The sequence below is a fragment of the Melozone crissalis genome, unplaced genomic scaffold (assembly GCF_028551555.1).
Source record: "Melozone crissalis strain CALT ecotype California unplaced genomic scaffold, PUWL_Pcris_2 ptg000002l_1, whole genome shotgun sequence".
Classification (NCBI taxonomy): Eukaryota; Metazoa; Chordata; class Aves; order Passeriformes; family Passerellidae; genus Melozone; species Melozone crissalis.
The window spans coordinates 13,521,853-13,540,458 of record NW_026535780.1 but is presented as its reverse complement, the minus strand read 5'-3'; positions in this window follow the sequence as shown (position 1 = coordinate 13,540,458).

Genomic DNA, 18,606 nt, shown 5'->3' with positions numbered 1-18,606 from the left:
CTTCTTGCCTTCAGAAATTATCTGAGATTCACACAGGACCACATCTCAAACCTGTCAGTCACTAGGGATGGCATCCCTTCCCTCTGGAGTACAACCACAGCACAAAACTTGATGTCATCCCTTTTCCAGCCAGTGGAAATTTCACTAGTCTGTCATAACTGGCCACACATGACAGACAGTGGCTTAGCATTTGACTGTTTCCTCGGGATCCCTGGATACATCTTACCAGATCCCATGGACTTGTGCTGTTTCTGGTACTTTATACTCCAGTCCCTGCCTTTTGAATTTGTGAATTGGGTAGTGTGGCTGGAGCACTTGCTGGTGCAGACTAAGGCAAAAGAGTTATGGAATATTAAAACTCAATGGACATTTGAACTAAAATATGCAATCTTACTACTAAATATAGATTTTTTTTTTTGCCATGTTGGGTGACTTTTTAAATTATTTAAAGCTCTTAGAAAATACAATGTCAATAACGTGATCATCAAAACTCAGAAAAATACCAGTCCTATTTTTTTTCTGGTATCCTAAAGACAAATTGTTTCTTTATAATAAATTTGTGCCTATTATGTAACAGCTACCCAAGTCAAAATATTTGAAACAAGTTAAATAAATACTTTTTACATTATGTTATGTTCTCCAAATGCAACCATTAGAGATACATTAAATACCATAGCTGTTTTACATGTCATGACTGTGGACTGCAGTTACCAGACAAGTACAACACTCTGGAAGAGATGAACTGTTTAATGATTTATTTGACTCTTTTTGCTGGTTATCTTGTTTGAACTTAGTGAGCTAAAATGACAGCTCTGACCCTGGTGTGATACAGACCTTGCATGGCCTCAAATCTCACCATAAGATGAAAAACAGTCAAATTTGTAAAAAAAGACGATGCTAAGGAGCATATCTTGGGCATTCAGAATCTAAAGAAATACAAACACTCACATGTGTATAGTCCGCCAAAAAATATGATAGTATGAAACACTGACCAGCAAATATTTTTCATGAGTACTGACTATATGCAACTCTCAGAAATATATCAGAAAGATTAAAATAGAGAAATGATGATCCAAAAGAAAGCCCTGCAAGAATAATTATTTCATTTTAATGAACCGACCAATTCTTTCAAACTCTTAAAAGCCAATTGCTGGTAATAGAATTTCAAACACAGATAAAAACACAGCATGTGTTTGTAAAAGAAAGATTTGAAGTGAAAGATACATCAAAAATAGCAGCAACACCAGAGTAATTCATAAAATGAGTGGTGTTGCCTAGTTTGTAGCTAAAGATAATTACACTTAGACTTGTGCATTCAGCTATGAAGTCATTAAAATAGACTCAGTTCCCACCCTGCTGCAGCAGTTATCACCTTAGCCACACTGCCATAAGATGACATTTATCCCTTTGAGGAGCTCCGAACTCTCAGCAGATAGCACGCTTCCCCTGAAAATAGGACACTTGGATGCAAACCATGTTTCTTCTCTCCCATGAGAGGTACTTTAACCTCAGGTCATAGGACAGACTGAGCTGGCAACACTAAAACCTTTTTGTGTACCTTCTGACATTGTTAGGAAAGGAATACCTATTCATGGATTCAAGATGTGACAGAAAATGGCTTTATTGAGTTTGTAAAGAAACTTTTTTGAGAAGGTGAATGGCTTGACCCTGACCAGAAAAACATTTCCAAATCTGATCCATTAACTCTTACAGCAAAAGGGTCACCACAATGTTTGTACATTCAAAATGTAGATGCCAAGACTCACAGTGGGAAGAGTGAATCTTGCAGATAATTATGGTAGATAATTTAGTGATACACTACTGAATTTGGGTTCTGAGGGTTCTTAAGTAACATTGTGTCAATGTTCTGAAGCCTAAGTGAATTAGATAGAAGTCAGATATCAAGCTCCCGAGAATGTGGAAGTGGTTGAAAATGTAGAGAAAAAACCATTGAGGATTTCTAAGCCAAACTGGAAAGTGTCTTTTAGGCTTTGGAATATTATGACTAGGTGTCAGCTGTCCTTTTAGTTTTTGCTTTATTTATGCACTAATACAACTTTTGAAATCATGATTCTTCTATGAAAAATACATAATGTAAAGAGATTGAGTTGGATGCAACATAAAGTAGAAATAATGACCAAATGCAAAAATGTACATATATTCTCTAGAATCCAATTAAATATGCACATTCTGAACAGAAATCTATTACAGGGAAACAAAAATAACTGAACAATGCATTAATGATAAATGCTATGTGTGATATTGTAAAAATTGATAAAATTCAATTAATGCAGTTAATCTCATAAAGTATGTTACATATGTGCATGTAATATGTGCATGAAGTAGATGCAGCTATAATGGATGGATCCACACAGCCTAGTTGTTGCCCTGGTAAACCATTTCATGAAAACTGCAAGCCAGAAAATGAAGGGTATAAATAATTGTTCCGCAAAGAAATCAAGATGTGAAAAAAAGAAGACATGGATGGGGATGTCTAGAAATTAATATTAATATAATCACAGTTTCATTTTAGGGTAGTACAAAGATTTACTATATTCTTTTTTCTTTGAGTATGTTCATTAGTAATTATAGAACACAAGTGTTTGAAAAAAGACACTATAAAATATATAAATATTGTTTTTAAAAGGAATATTAAATTAGACTTGCTTTATATTTTGATAGTTTTGGTTCGGCTGTTTTGGGCGTAGAAGATGAAAAGAGGATATAATTGTTTCACAATGTAGTTTGATTTCAAAGCATTTAGGAACAATTTTTTTCTACCTAATTTATCATTAACTTCAATTAATTGTTTTGGTTTGTTTTGTTTGGCTTTATTTCCCCTTTTATCTTTTTATCTCAATGGTCTTTAATTATACAGAAAGTTGTGATCAGGGTTTACAGATAACAGACAATCACAGTGCAATCAACATCAAATCCTGCTTCATGGTGGAAGCTTCTCTACCTTTGATGAGGATTCTCTACTGCTTTCAGAATATAATTTTGAAAAGAGATTTCTTAACTCCCTATTTGACTTTCATTATGTGAACACTGCATAATAGCAGTGGGATACCGATATCAAAATGATTAAAATTAGCCATTATTTCACATTTTTAGTGTTAGCCAAGAGAGACACGCAGTGGTGTGATAAAGATACAGACTCTATGGTTTCAACAATTATACTATTTTGACTTCTGGTGAAAATTTAACAACTTAAAATTACATCCTATTAGAAGAATTTGGTGTTGCAGTAACTTGATTATACAATTAATCACTTTCATGTAAATATTGGGGGAAAAAAATCTACTGGAGTGGAATTCATAGGGTAAGTTAGTACATGACCATGCCCTCAGGCATTAAATTTGTTTTCTTTTTAGCAGTTTTTAATTTCACTTGCAGTGAAGCTATTTGAAAGAACATATGATATACCACAGCGGTCAACTTTTCATAAATGTAGGATCTATCATGCCCATTACCTTGCTATCTAAGCATACACAAAATTAGGGAAATATTTTTGCCAATATTTTACAGCTTAGATTAAAAAAGCATCCTTAGCTAAACAAAGTGGCACTTCTCAAATTTACTTCAGTTGTTACATAATAGTCATGGGTAGATGGTTTTGCTGTGTAGAATGTGTGCTAAAGTTATGTCTTAAAAAAGAAAAAGTTTGGAATTCTGACCGGACATTGGAAGAGGAAGTGTCACAGTAAGCTAGAAAGGTTAGGATTAGAACTGCTTCAAAGTATTAAAAATGGAGTGTAAATTGTCAGTAGGAATTTGTCTTGGAAAAGATGATTAAACCACCCACAATATTGTCTAGAAAGTCAGAAATTAACCTTACAGATCTTTAGTGTATAAATATGATATAAATTCTGGCAAACTTTTCTTCACAACATCTACCTACCCAGACAAAAATTAGTAGATTTTTCTCTAAATATTAGTAGTTGTTTGTTTTGGGGTTTTTTTTTGCTGCAAAAATTCTAGACAAGTGAACAACTTGATATAGGACTAGTTTCCAATCACACTGTGCAGAACACTGGAAAAATTTCACCCATTACCTGTGCTTTTTCTGTTTAACTGATTGCATAGCCAGACGGGTCTTCAGAAAAAAAAAAAAAAAATTCTTATAATTTTTACTGACAATCTTACAAAAAATTTTATATGTTTTGTGTTTGCAAGTTACCCAGGCCAAGAAGTTGGAGTGAAACCTCTTGGAAGAAGTACAAGCAGGTTACACCAGCACTGGTTTCTGTTGTACCAGGTAATAACCATCAGATCATATGGTTTTTTAGGGCACTTGAGTTCCTTTACATTTTACAAGCAGTAATTGAGGTGAACTGCTGAATGGAGTTTACCTGCACACTGTAAAAAAACAAGAAATGCTTCCTTTCCAGGGGATAGTGTTTTAGCGTGGTTTTTATGTCTCCTGTACATGGTCATGGGCACATTTTAGAACATGTGTTTCATCAGCTGATCAAACCAGGAACAAGAAAGTGAAAATTATAATTCTGAAATAGCTGGCTTGAGCTGGTTTATTTTTTTGTTTGTTTTGGGGTTTTTGTGTTTGGTATTATGGTCACTTTTAGTAATAAATACAACTTTTCACTTCTGATGATAAACTGTTCTTCCTACCAGGATGTTTACAACTTTAAAAAGAATCAGAATAATAAAACAGTCAGTCCTATCTGAATGAAGCCTACTGACAGATGAAGTTGGCAACCCTCAGTGCTTAAATGAGTGTTTCACCAGTATTCTAAATGGAAGCAGATGGCAATTTCCAGGAGAATGTGCACATTCCCAGGGGGAGAGGAGAAATGTTACTGCACTCCACCACTGCACTGAAGCAGATAATTAGGCAATTAGATCTATTAAAAGCTGACAAAAGGAAAAGTATAGATGAACCTTCTCCTTAGGCTTCAATATGGCAGCACTTGTAATAGCCTAGACAAATTCACAGTGAACACATGATTTATGAATTTTAAGACTGATTTATTGCAAATTACATATGTATAATCCCATGCACACTAAATATATACTAGGTATATTTTTCATATATCCATATATGTTTACACATATAATACAGGTGTGATTACAAAGAATTGTCTCTTTTCAGACTTTCATGAATTTGTTAAAAGCCTAAGGCAAATGTACATTATGCTCTAATTTCCCCCAGTTGATTCCACACAGATCTGTTTCAGGAGGCCAAAATTGAAAGACTGGGAAGTGTTTTGTTCCTCATGGAAGCTAGTTGCCTTTTCCAATGCATCTGGGAGAGACAAAAGTTTGCAGTATGAGTGGAGAAAGAGCTTCTCCATTTCTCAAACAACAATTTTGCTAGTAAATGAACACATCTTCAGCGCAGACTCTGTGTGTGTCTGCATACATCCTTCAGCAATAGTCAGATAAATCCAGCTTAAACACTCACGTCACAGAAAGAAAGATTGTGGAAGTGAAGATTTAGTAAGAATTAAAAGTTTTGGAATGTGGCATAAGCTACTTAAAAGCCTGTGAAAATAAGTAGATTTTAGGAAAGAGGATCCTTGTCAGTGTAACGTCAGAAAAGTTCAACAAATAAGATCTGATCTATGAGACATATATGTCAGCAATTTCCTATTCATGTGATTTTGAAAGATAATTTTTTTTTTTTTTTTTAATGAAAAGATTGGTGGAACTGAAACTAATTTACTCTCTAAACTCTCATTTTTGGTTAAATGATAACTACATAAAAGGTGCAAAATAATGGTGTCAGTTAGACCTGCTTATATCTGGTTTATGAGTACAAGTAACAGATTTCACAATTTATTTCTTGCATGTTCCTTCTGGTACAAAGAAAAAGGCAGATTTAAAGGCCCTTCCCAATCTGCTCTTTTTTTAGGTGAAAAATGAAGATGCAACTACACATTTCTCTGTCTTTTTCCATATATTCGGGTATACATAGGCATTTTAATAAAATATATTGTTAATTAAATAATAATATACTCTCTATGTTTAAAATGTATTATTTACTAATAATGTATTATTAATATTATAATTTTTTATGTTATGCTATGACTCAGGAGTCAGTCATTGTGACAGGCAATATACAAGCACAAGAGAAAACAAACGTAGATTAATGCACACTTCAGAAAATCTATACTACACAGTATTTTAAGATATACATAGAAACACAAATAATAAATTAATTATAGACAATACAATAAAGTAAATTCACATCAAATAAATTAGAAAGATTTTGATCATAAAGAAATTGAAGGAACCTAAAGTTAAAGACATCAGGCAGAATATACCTTTTGGTATCTGATGCAATGTGGCACAGAGTGAAGAAATGAAAATACAAGGAAAAAAACAAAGCCTTAGAAGAATAAAACAATAAAAAGGCCAAGCAATGCTATAGGAAGATATAGCAAACAGTTGCTATGAGACAAAGCTATAGATAGGCAATATCATCAGCTTCTTCAGGCATTTCAAAACTAAGTTGATTTAAAAAATCCTTTCTTCCTAAGAGGCCTATAGCTTTTATGTTGCTTGAGTATTCTACATCGATGTTCTCCCTCTTGAGTTGTTCCTTTGCAAGAAAAGTGAAAAGTTCCTTATTTCTCAGCAAACAAAGAGATCTTTTTTTTCTAAATTACCTCACAGTTTTATTTACTTTTTAAAATATGGCATCCTTGAACTATTCCTACTTTGTTCTGTACATCAGTGGCAGTTTTGCATTCTCTGCTGGTAATTTCTGGATGGTTTCCAATTTCTATGACTTCTTTGTGGGGCCAAGAATATAAATGTTCTCTCAGCACTGCATTATAATTCTAGTGCCCAGCCTTTTGCAGGTTTCAGAGAGATAGTTCACATGCATGAGCATACAACTGGGTTTTATATATATCTGCTTGTCATCGCGGAAGGAAACTAGGAAGGTCTCATTGTCCTCCTTGTCCCTCTCCCTTCTTCAATGAAAACTGTTCATTGCATTGGCAAATGCCATTTTGATGCAGGAAATCTAATGTCTTTGTATTCCCTCAGAATGCCTTTTGAGAGTTTGATTTCCTTTCAAGCAAGGAGATTAAATTGACCTTCATCAGATCAAGCTAGCATCTTTGAAGTTTCCTCATATGACTTCTTATTGGAAAAAACAAAAGTGATAAATCTCTGAGACTTTACAACTAATGGGGCTTTATACAGGTTAACAAGGAAAAAAATAAAAAGGTGGCTCAGGCCACACAACCCAGTGTTTCCTTCTGGTATTTAATTCAATGCATCGATGACTTATTATTTTACTATTTCTCCTTTCTGCTTAAGCATTATGAATATATTACTGAACAACTGAAAAGGCACAAATGAAGTGAAAAGTCTGTGTAAAAAGCAACTTAGATGTTGCTCTAGTATAATTAACACATAGTTCTCTGAATATGTACCAAGATATAAAACTTTTCCATCTATTTTATAGAGGGCAATCTGAAATTTTGGATAAAAGGATGCTATATTTGAGATCCTATAAGAGACACAAAATATAAAATAATAAAAAATATAAAATAATAAAATTTCTTGGTTTTTAAAGCCAAGAAATCAAGATAAAGAGATTTTCAAGCAGGTTGAAATAATGTGGTACCCGTTATAAAGTCTAAAGTTGAAATTGTGATTATTTATAGAATTTCATGCAGTTTTAAGTTAGAGAGTAACAGGAGTAGCTTAAAATACTGTAAGCAATTAAAGGAAGACTTTTCTATCCCATTTGAATTTAATGTTTTTGAATGAGAAGATTTCATGTTATTTTTGTCAGCTGCTACTCAGTTTAAAAAGTTACATAAAAAATAAATTGTTTAATTAATTTTTTAAATAGACACTACTGCTATGATCATAAAGAAGTTTGGTTCTGAACAGTTCTTGAATGCTACCAGGAATATTTCTGTGTCTATTTTTTTTTTTCAGTTCATTACATGTTGTGATTGGAACGGAGATCACGAAGGTATTTAATGAAGGTATCTCATGAAGGTATCTAACTCAGTTTCTGCTTAAGTATAAGTCATTTTTGACAGATGTTCTTTTTATTCTGTTTCAAACAGTGGTGGTGGGGGCTCCAAAGCCTCGATAATGTAGTTCAGAACTGTTCTATCCACACCACCAGATGTCTCATCTGTTTAATTTCTTAGCTACAATTATTATTGATGCTTCACATGCAAACACTGAAAGAAGGAAAACTGGCAAACATAGTTGGTTTGATTACGTGTTCCTAATAGTTTTTAAGGAACATTGAAAAGTATAGGTATATCTATATCTAGTAATTCCTCTTTTCTGATATTATAAAAATAGGGACCGTAGAGCTTTACCCAGTCTTTCAAAATCTCAACAAGTATCCCTGAATTCTAAATAGATAAATTACTTAATCTCTGAGACTTCATTATCCAAAGTCCAACTGTTTTTATATGAAATGATCCTATAAAAGGAAAATGTGTGAATTTTCAAAGTACTTTAAAGTTTTCTTGCTTATTCCTAAGATTTTATCTTTTTCAATGTAATTGCCATCTGTTCTGTGTTCATCAAGTTAGTATAATGTGATTTACTTCATTTTTGTGGCATAAGCATGAATTTCAAAGTTTCCATGTTGCTGTTAACCTACTTGCAGAATAAATGCTTGTGTAACTTTGTACCTTAGTATATTTAATTTTTGAAGGCTTTCCTGATTTTGCTCAGGTGAGTTTATGCTTAGTACCTTGTCCTAGACTTCGATTTTTCTACATAATCTCTACTGTGTTTGAGGTTCATGAAGAAATATCTATATGTAGCCAACCTAATTAAAAATAAACAATATGCCCATGCTTTCTTGGACTGTTTATATGTGTATTTTCAATCCAATCTTTTAAAAAAAGCAGTATTGTAAAACTTCTTTAGTACTTTCTGACCTATTTCTTAGGATGTGTTACAGGCTTTCAGAGTTTGAGTTCAACTAGTAAAATGATATAACATTAAAGTAAAAAATATTTCTATTTCCAGAGTTCTTATAAAATAATGCAGTGGAAAGAAAAATATTTAAGTCCTTCATACACTACATTTTTTTATTTTATTTTGCTTCTTAACACAAAAATTATGAACATATTCTCAATATTTCAAGTTTTTAAATGATATGTAGGACAACCTGCTCTGCAGGTGTTGTGTATAATTATATATTCAAAGAATTTTGCTGGGATTCATTTTACGAAGCATTGCCTCTGTCAACAGCTGCTACAGCTTCACCAGTCATCTAGGTTATATTCATGGTCTGTAAAGAAATGAAAAAGGTAATTTTAATATTGTGAATTATGTGATTAAATCTGTGTTTTTTCCCCCAGAGCCAGTTCAGCTGATAAGCAATAACCACTCATGAACTCAAAATTGGAAAGGCAAAATCCTACCCTACATGTCATGCTGTCCTACCTCTCACAGTACCATACCATACTAATAAGAATCCCAACACCTAAAATACCAATCCTTCACATGATTCTGGCAGTTTATCAAATGAAGCTGCACCTCCCCAACCTTCTAGAATTGCCAGTGAAATGTTGCTAGACAGTAATTTATTAATTTTCTTCTCAAATATCTTCTGTTCCATATTTTACATTCCAGATGACCTGTATTTGCCCTCAACACACAAGGCAAACAATGGTTGTTTATGAAGTCATCAAGGTCCATGCATGGCCCAGTAAGGTGAATTTTTTTTTTTTTTTGCATTTCCTTAGGCTTTTGCTAACGTTATCTGAGTACTTACATATAAGAAAAAGCACAATTCTACTCTGTGCTTCCATCATTCTTTCGAAGGAATGTGGATTTTCTGCCTCCTTCTCCTCTCATATGAGTTATTATGTCTGTCATCTCCACCATAATTTCATTTCTTCTGTATTGTATTTCCTCATTCTAAAGTCCTTTTCATCTCACTTTCATGAAGACAGCTTTCTTCGTCTAGTTTTCTTGGCTTTCGTAAAGCCAAATGATTTAAAAATGAAATGGCTGAATACATTACTACCTGGCTGTACCACACTTACTTTGTGTTCAATATATATGTGTAAACATATAAAGCTTAAAGTATTTTATAATTTCATATGCATAATATTATTTCATATTTTTATATGTGTATATATATATATGTATAATTCAAACATGCATACATACACACATGCTTTTGGCCTTCCGTGGCTTTTTTTTTCTTGTTTTTCAGAAATTTAATGTCTTATTCATTCTTTCCTCACTTAAAATTTGGATTTCATGAACAAGCTACTCTATGCCTCTTTTAGACAGTGAAAAGACTAAGAATGAACTAGAAATTCACATTGCTTTCCCCATAAACCTGTTTACTGTCAAATGCTCCAAATGAAAAGCAAATTTATGAATCCAATATTTTCATTAGCCTTTGAAACAAAACAAAGGGTGGTTTCAGGAAACTAATGCAAAATAATTGAGAAATAAGCCTCCATACTGAGGCAATGATTCACTTCATGGTAAAAGCTGAAGTTTTGCTTGATCCCACTTATGACATTAATGTATGTTCTTGTTCCGAAGTTTTCAGAGGTGTTACTTTAAATGGAAAAGTCAGACATGAGATTTTTTCTTACTTTAAGTATAATTCTTTTATTTCCAAGTTAAAACTGAAGCTGTTATAGCTATCTTAAATTGTGATTTAAGCGGTGCCCTCAAGGATCTTTTGACAAAAGCTTACTAGGTATTCTTTGAAGATCTCATTCTCTAATCTAAAATTCAACATTTTGAAGACATTTTTACAAATTACTCACAAAAAAACTCAAGACAAAGGTCTGCCTTTTACCAATAACTATTCTCCTATAGCAATATTTTTAAACAAATATAGGTTACTATCCTGAAAAATGGGAACTATCTCAGCTTTAAGGGCTTTCATTATTTTTATTATTTTTTCTGCTAATTGGTTTTTATAACTATTCTTTTCCTAGAGAAAAAAATTATTCTCTCAGTTAAGTGTGTGTCCTAAACCCTCATCACAGATACCTTAACAAACTGCTATAGAAAAAGACAACATTAAACAGAATGCAAAGCAGGACTCGTGCACTCGCTTCAAAACATGAATGAGGCACATGATAAAAGCTTTATATTGCCATATTCTACAAATTTCTAATGTTTCAGCTTTACTAGAGGTAGCACTTTCATTGATACAGCATGAAAACGCTTCATTTTCCCCAACTTGTCACAGTACATTAATCAACTCAATTATCGTTTGCTGGCCTCATTTGTCAATTCCTGGCATTTAAACTGAGAATTTTTAGCAGCAGATAATGTATTAAACTAGAACTTGTTTACTGCATACCTTGGTATTTGGATTTAATGATTTATGTGAATAGTTTATCGAAGTATATACATAATTTCCTTTAATGAAAATATATTATTCACCTAAATATTGAAATATAACATCAGCCAATGCACACATAACTATGATGACTTAAACATCAAAATTCCATTCTTTACTTTCCTAACTTTACACATTAAGTCCTCCAAACTTAGAAAGTGAAAAAAGTGTTTTTATTGTTTTCATTTTTTTTTCATTTATTTTTTAAATTTACTTACATATATTCTTTGCAATGCCATTTTAATGAGACTATAAATGTCATGTTTTCTATGAGATCTCTGTCTTTTTGCCTGCAAAAATAGAATTGTTCAGTATGTGAATCTTGATAGTACTTATTCTTTGGAAGAACACAGCATTCCTTTGTTACTGAATCTTAAATTGAGTGGTTAGAGCCAGGAAATTATGGTACTATAACCTAACTTTTATAGTTAGCAGAATATTATTTTGAAACTCTATATTAAACTTGAGTTTGAGACACATTTAGCACATAATACTGGACATGGCAGCCATAAAAGACTTTGTGTTTGGAATTTAGTGAATAAGTTTTTGAAAACCAGTAAGAGAAGACAGCCAAGATGTTGAAATGCTATATTCACAGCTTTCTCTGAAGGCTAGAGAACTACCTACATTTCTGGAAATATGCTAAATTAAACATAGAAGCATAAAATTGTTACAGCTTGAAAAGATCCCCAAGATCACAGACCATCAAGTCCTACCAGTGAAGTACCCCTGCCACCTTCACCAATAAGCAATGTCCCCAAGTGACACATCTAGATATATTTTGAACACTTCCAGTGATGGTGATTCTACCATATACCTCAGCAGCTTTCTCCAATGCCTCACCACCCTTTTGGTGAAGAAATTTTCCCTAATATCCAATCTGAATAACCCCTGAAAGAACTTGGGGTGATTTCTTCTCATCCTATTGCTTGTTACTTGGGAGAAAAGACTGAAACCCACCAAGATTTGTAGAGACAGTGAAGGTTGTCCCAACCCTGCTTTACTCCAGGCTAAACAACCCCAGGTCTCTCAAGCACTCTTTATGAGATCTGTGCTCCAGTCCCTTCACCAGCTTCATTGACATTCTCTGGACACTCTCCAGCCCCTCAATGTCTTGTTTATATTGAGGAGCTCAAAACCAAACACTGCATTTGGGTACAGGGGGATGATCTCTGCCTTGTTACTGCTGACCACACTGAAGGCCAGGATAGCATCAGCCTTCTTGACCACCTGGGCCCACATTGGCTCACTTTGAGCCACTGTTTACCAGCACACCAAGGTCCTTCTCTGCTGGCAGCTTTCCAGACATTCTTCCCTCAGCCTGTCCAAACGCAGGATCCAGCACTTTTCATTGTTGAACTTTAGAAAATTGCCTTTAGCCATTAGGCTTTGGCCTATAAATTCAGCTTCTCCAGGTTAGAGATTGTCTAGTCTCCAGCAGGTCAAGACTCCCACTTGATGTAATTCCCAAATTTACTGGAGATGCATTTAATCATCTCCTCCAGGAATAGAGATATTAAATAGGACTTGCCCCAGTACTGAGCCCTGGGGAGCTTGTGACCAGCCACTAACTGGATTCAACTCCATTCACCAGCACTTTCTGGGCTCCATTATCCAGATAGTTTTTTACACAATGGACATTGTGCCTGTCCTAGGCATGAGCAGCCACACTCTCCAGAAGTATGCTGTGGGAGACAGTGTGAAAGACTAATGAAATCTAGGCAGCCAACACCCACAGCCTTTGTGTCATCAACCTAGAAGATCACTTTTTCATAGAAGTAGATGAGGCAGGTTGAGCAGGACCTGCCATCCATAAACCTACACTCTCTGGGCCTGATCCCTGGTTGTCTTGTACATCTTATGTGATGGCACTTAAGATGATCTGCTCCATGATCTTCCCTGGCACCAAGGTCAGGCTGACAGGCCTGTAGTTCCCCTGATCCTCCTGCCTGACTGTCTTGCAGATGGGTATCATATTACTAATGTACAGTCAGCTGGGACCTCCTCAGTAAGCCAGGACTGCTGGTAAATGATTACAAGTGGCCCAGTGAGCACTTCCATCAGCTCTCTCAGTACACTTGAGTGAATCTCAGATGGCCCTATAGGATTCTGTGTATCTAAGAGGTGTGGCAGATCTCGGATTGTTTCTTCCTTGTTCTATGGAGGTTTCATTCTGTTTCCGGTATTTCAGCTCATGGGGCTGGGCAACCTGAAGATAACTTGTGCTGTTAAAGACTGAGGCAAAGAAGGTGCTAAGTATCTCAGACTTTTCCTCATCCTGTTTTATTATGATTCCACCCCCTAAACTGCAAAGCATGGAGATTCTCCTTAGCACTCATTTTTTGCTGATGTATTTGCAAAAACATTTTGTTTTTCACAGCTTTAGCCATATTAAGTTCTAGCTGGGATTTTGCCCTTCTAATTTTTCCCTGCATAATCTTATGACACCCTTCTGAGTTCTAACTCAACATAGTCCTCCTGAGTTGCCTGTCTGTTCTTCCAAAGGCAATAAAATAATGAACATAAGAAATATTTCCAGACACACGAGTTTGGTGTCTAAGCTGGGAGAATTTTCCCACTTATAATACAGACTAGAAACTTGCACTTTAATTTTGATATGGATTTGCAAAACCTTTCTTAGATAAATCCCAAGCGAGGTTTATAGGTTACTACTGCTTAGAGATAATTTCCAAAAAGCAGTTTTGACATGATAAAATGCTATTCGGAGAAATGAGATGAGGTAATTTAGACAATGGATGTTCTCAGTGAGACAGAATAGTCTAAGGTGAATACAATTTTCTGTTGTAGATATAGCATTCAAGGCCTTTATATTTACCATTTCTTGTTGTGTAAGAAGCACTCCAAAGAACACTTCCAGCTGAAAGATATTTTTGGCCATGAAAAAAAATGAATACTAGTAGTCACAGAATACTTTTTTTTTTTAATCTAGACTGGAATTACTTTTTTTCTTTCTTCTGGGTATGATAAGAGTAAAATAAAATTCTCTACTGAAAGACCTCCTAAAAAAGATTCAGTTTTCATGGTCTGGTCCAGCTGCTTGACAGAATGCTCATTATCAGTATCGATATTGTTCTGCTGTTTTTATCTCCCTTATGCCCAAGAGTAAAAAGATGAGAGGCTCATAGCAAAGTTAGGAATATGACAGTACAATGGAAAAGAAAACCATTCCAGAATAGCCAGCCTCACACTCAGAAACTAATGCCAGGTACATTGAATTTACAAATATGTATATAGGTATGTGCTGCCTACTAATGCAAAATACTTTCCCTCAACTCTGCGTCTTCAAGCCTTCAGAAAATTAAAATAAAAAAAAATAAATAAAATAAAATAATATTTTTTAAATAAAAATAAAAGATAATATGAGTGTTATCTCATAATCCCTAAGTTCACAGATAGAGAAAAGGACTTGTTCAGACCTCAAAGAAAATAAAAGCTGAGCTTTCCCTCTGCTCAGTAGGTCCATGCCCTGAAATTACCTAAACATGCTACTATTTCCCACTTCTAGCAATCTGGTCTTCTTCAGAGAATATATATCTCAACAGATGCAGGTTATCAGCATTCAGTCTGAGTTTCAAAAAAAGTAATAAACAATAAGCAGAGGGAAATGGCATACTCTCAGGTGCCCAGTTTTTTAAGATGTGATTAGAAGAAATAAACAGCACGCCAGAAGATTCAAAACATTTCAGAGATGAATACCATACTGTATATTTGCTTGTAAATGCAGCTCATTGTAGAGGAGGAAAAAGACACTTTTTATGATGTCCCAGTGACCCAGTGTCTTGACCTTCTGTTCAAGAATTAGAAGAAACAGAAAATTCAGTGGTCTACCTGGTTTCAGACATGTCCAGCTTCTTAAAGCATTTTTAAGCACTTTTACATGGGCAAGTGGTGGATTCTGCACCTGGGATAGCACAGTTCTGTGTATACACTGGGGAGGCTGAAGAGCAGTGCTGCAGAAGGGAACCTGGGGGTCCTCATCCATGGCACATTTAACATGAGTTAGCAGTGCCCTGCAGCCAGGAGGGCCAGCTGGGGAATCAGGCACAGCATCACCAGCTGGGCAAGGGAGGGGGCTGTCCTGGGATGCTCTGCACTGGGGCAGCCTCACCTTGAGTGCTGGGGGCAGTTTGGGTGCCACAATGTAAGAAATGAAGCTATTAGAGAGTACCCAAAGGAGAACAAGGGAGATGGTGAAGGGTCTGGAGAGGAAGGTGTGTGAGGAGCAGCTGAGGTCACTTGGTACATTCAGCCTGGAGGAAACTGAGAGAAGAATTCATTGAAATCCTCAACACACTCATGAAAGGAAGCAGAAGGTACTGACCTCTTCACTCTTGAGACCAGTGATTGGACTTGAGTAAATGCCATGAAGCTGAATCGGGGGAGATTTATGTTAGATATCAGCAAGATGTTTTTCTCCCAAAGAGTTGTTGAGTACTGGATCAGGCTCCCCAAGGAAGTAGTCATAGCACCAAGCCTGTCTGAGTTCAAGAAGCATTTGGACAATGCTCTTGGGCACATTATGTGATTTTTGGTTTTCCTGCACCAGGCAAGGAATTTGACTTGATGATCCTGATAGGTCCCTTCCAACTCAGCATATACTATGATTCTATGGTTCCATGCTTGTTGTATTTCCAACTTTAAAGCCTTTTAATTAAAATTGAGAGCAACCAGGGCATTGGAAGCTTTCAATATTTGTCTTCTCTGAACATTTGAATACTCTGACTCCTCCTGCATTAAAGAGTCATGTTTTTGCTCGTTAATATTTCAGCCCATGAACATTTTCTGGTTTGGATTTTTTTTTTTGTTTGGGCTTTTTTGTTTTGTTTTGCATTGTTTTATTTTTTGTTTTTCCTGTGTAGTTGCATAGCTTTTTAAAGGTATGGAAGAAGAATCAGGTGCTGCTTAACAAAAACAGGCAAATATTTAAAGTATGTCTCCTGGGAACTGCCTGATTAATTTTACCTCAACTAGCAGATATTTTAAAACCATTTTGTCATGGATGAATCTTCATCTTCTAAGTTGTTAGATATGCGACAGAAGCCATCCATAGCACCTTCATCTATTTTATTTTGAAAAACACCTGCAATAACTAAGTATTTGTGCAATAAATGAACTGTTTGAAAATCTACCAAACTGAACCCCAAGATTATCTAGATTTCCTTAGACTTTTGAGAACACTTAGAATTATCTGAAAGATAGTGTCTGTCTCAATAGAGGCTTAAAGTTAGTCTGCTCATCTGTCTTCTTCAAGCTTTTGAATGGGATACCCTAGAAAATTTTGAAAGTCTGTCTCCTAAACTAAAAAATCTTGATCCCAATGGTTTGATATTGAAACACGTAATATAGCATCTCAGTTTGAAAATTTAATTTCTGAAAAAAGTAACAACCAATTGAAAATGAGATCTTTCAATGGAAATTTTCAGTTTCCCTCAGCATTATGCGATGCTGTTGAAACCACAGTCAATATGTGGGTTTCTACAAATAATTTGATATCAAAAAGTACACTCATAAATATAGATAAAATGAATATTGCACATACACCTGGAAATAAATAACTGAATAAAAATAAGTAAAATCCAATCCTCTGATGGGTAGAACAGTAGTTTAGCAGTTTTTAATTTGCTTTTAAGATATTTAAACAAATTAAACACAAAATAATTTAAAATAAATTACATAAAATAATTTTTAAATAAATAACCTAAAATAATTTAAAAAATAACAAGAACTTTTGTACATCACAACATTTTTTCTGAACTGGCAATCAAAAATGAAAACTAGATCTGTTCATTAAAAAAAAAAAAAAAGAATACAAGTTATTTATAGTTTTGCACTATAATTTTTCCAGATAAACTGCTGGAGAAATTTAGCTTGCTTCAGGCTATATTGGTCCAATAAATTATCATTTCATGTCTGCATTTTTGGTACATTGGAGACATCCCCACAAGCATATGGTAATTATTGTGCTGTATACACATGAAATCAGAACATGAGTATATCTTATAACGACCTTACAATTCTGATATGAATAAAGAGACAGTAGATGATGCAAAAAGCTAGGCAAGGGGAAGAGAAGTTTGCATCCTGATCTTAGGACACCAGCACTGTCAGAGTTGTCAAATACTCTCTAGGCAATGCAGTATAGGTGGAGTATTTTGCAGAGAGCAAATAGAGAGGAGAAGCTTCAGATTAGTCAATGGCACATTAGTAGAAATTTCCAATGATTCATGTTTTAGGTCCTGTAAAGGCCTTCCTCATGCACATAAAATATTTCTTGTCCTTTCTTTTCAGGAAACACTAGGTTTCTTACAATAGCTACTTTTAGATTCCTAAATCTCAATACTTAATTAATCTTCTCTCTGTATTAATGTAATGTATTAAATACATTTTTATTTAATATGGTCACAACAGGTATAGTTTTTTTTTTTTCTCATAAACAAAAGTTGCAATTCCTGTTTTGATGTTCTTCTTCATTTAAAAAACTTTCAAGTAGCAAAATCAGAATTCTGAGAATTTTATCTTTCTTATTTTAAACATAGAGCCATGTATATTGCATGAGAAACTTAGGCAGTTGCTGGAGTTTGAGTTGATATTTACAGTAACTTTCAATGAAGATAAAAAAAATCATGGAGTGTGTGAGACTAGAAGGCAAGTGTTCAGATATATGATCCATTGACTCAAATTTAAACTATCATATATTGCCTGATTTGCAAAACTGTCTGAAGAAAAAAGAAAAAGAAAGAAAAAGAAAAAGAAAAAGAAAAAGAAAAAGAAAAAGAAAAAGAAAAAGAAAAAGAAAAAAAAAAAGAAAAAGAAAAAGAAAAAGAAAAATATCTCATTTCTTGGGCCATACTGTAAAGATTTTAAGAAAAGACATTTTGTGGTGAACTCAGCTGATTCATAAAGCTGAAATTACACAAACTGATTTAAAAATTATAGTCTTGAAAAATTAAATTTGTGAAAATCTAATTAATTTGTCCTTCAAGATATTTTCTGAGGATCTTCAAATCTCTTTGGTAGTGAAAAAATAAATATATGTTCCTATTATCCAATTTCTAAAGGTATTTATATTCTTAGATCCTGTTTAAATCAATAAGAATTCATGTTCTTCAATTACTTTGAAGTTGTGATTACATAAGTCTCATTGAATATCTAATTTTTATGCAGCTTAGTCTCAAGTTCTTATGAAATTTCCTCCCATTCCTGAGATTTAATTCTACTATTTCAGTCCTACCTTACTGCATACAGCTGTT